Below are 1,930 nucleotides of genomic sequence, written 5' to 3'. Positions count from 1 at the left end.
TCCCAAAGGGGCAGATACTATTTTTTCAATAAAAAGAAAAAATTAAAATGAATATAAATCATGCCCATTTAAAAGCTTCATGTTCACTATGAGTAAAATATTTTATCCATCAGTATCCTTGTAAATCATCCATTTAATACTCTTATTCTAAGAATTAAAAAAAAATCCCCAAATAGATAAGAACAAAATTTACTAACTTTTGTGCACAATTTATAAAATATGCAATTTTTTTTGTAGTTTTTTCAAGAAGCTTTCGATTTTCAGATCTCATATCTGGAAATCTATTGATAGTACCAGAAATGGGAGAGTGAGTGGAATAAAACAAAAAAAGAATAAGTGGAAAAGTTGGATGAATAGAAATAAGAGATTGATCTACTTATTATCATGTGATGTTGATTAAGAACTGACTGAAAGCTGTCGCTCCAGCAAATTTTCAGAGGCTATACATGACACAGAATGAAATTACCCATCTATCTTTTGAGGAGCTGGTAGGTTTGAGCTATGTGTCTTTGGATTGACAGAACAACTCCTTGCCATTAGGCCACCAGAGCTCCCTAAATTAATTAATTATGTTAATAAATTGGAATTTATATTAGAAAACAAAATGTGTATGAATGAGTGAATGGAAAAACCAATATGCTTTGTAAACTTCACTCAAAAAAGAAAGCACAAGACTCACTCTGAATTCATTTTGGTAAATTGTGTTCAATAAAGTGTAAAGCTTTAAAAAATAGATGTGGAGATCAAACTATTCCATTACCAACTTTGCAAAGATTCCCCTATCTGTTGTTATTGCCTTCAAGTTGACTAGACTCCTAGTAACCCTATAAACATCAGATGGGAAACTTGTCCTACCCTGCACATTCCTCAAGACCTCTGAGATTCTCTAGCCCATTGCTGTCAGTTCATCTTGTTGAGAATCTTCCTCTTTCTCTGACCATATATGTTAAACAGTAAGTAATACTTCTTAAGCTTACTTTCAGTTTCAAAATAGGAAATAGGCTTCAGACTAGTTCATTTCGATTCAATACTTTGTTGAGAATTTGCATTTCCAACCCAGATAGAGTGAATTCTTATGCATCCTATTAATCATCTGGAGATCTGTAAGTTTTACCTGGCTCTCTTGCTAAAATATAGCTTTTGAGTATATATTGGGTTGTTGATATTATTATGTACCTTAAAGTCAGAATCATCTTATAGCTGAGTCTTCAGTGGGTGTTCAGAGGCTGTAAATTATATGGGAGGCGATTGCCCATCTTTCTCCACTGAAGTAGCTGATGGATTTGAACTGCCTGCATGGTAATTCAATTCCTTATCCACAAAGACAAATTCTCAGCAGGAGGCAAAATCAGAATCAAATGGTTGGCAGCCTAACACTGAACTCAGAGGAAAAAATACACAGGGAGGATTGTAAAATGGTGTAATCATTCTGGAAGGCAGTTTGGTGCTTCCTCAAAAAGCTGAACATAGAAATTCCATATGACACAGCTATTCCACTACTTGGAATATATCTTGAGAATATGAGAACCGAGGCACAAACTGAGATTTGTACACCAATGTTCATAGCAGCGTTATTCATCATTGCAAGAACATGGAAACAGCCCAAATGTCCAACCACAAATTAATGGATTGAGAAATTATGGTACATTCACACAATGGAATACTATGCAGCATGCAGGAGCAGTAACTTTGTAAATTATTATCTAACTTGAAAAGGACTGGCGAGCATTATGCTGAGTGAACTATCTCAGTCCCACAAGGATAAATATTGTATAAGACTGTTCTTGTAGAATGAGTATAAGTATCCAGGAGGGGTGGAAGAGGCTGAAAGAAGAGGGATATGGATGTATAGGGAGAAGAGGGGATTAATCATTGGGTTGTACAATTCAATGGGGGGGAGTGAGGAAAACGGAAAGAATTTGAATTTGTA

Source organism: Elephantulus edwardii, unplaced genomic scaffold (assembly GCF_000299155.1).
Source record: "Elephantulus edwardii isolate Elephantulus edwardi_28Jun2011 unplaced genomic scaffold, EleEdw1.0 scaffold00056, whole genome shotgun sequence".
Taxonomy (NCBI): domain Eukaryota; kingdom Metazoa; phylum Chordata; class Mammalia; order Macroscelidea; family Macroscelididae; genus Elephantulus; species Elephantulus edwardii.
The sequence above is the reverse complement of the archived record's forward strand: the minus strand, read 5'-3'. Positions refer to the sequence as shown.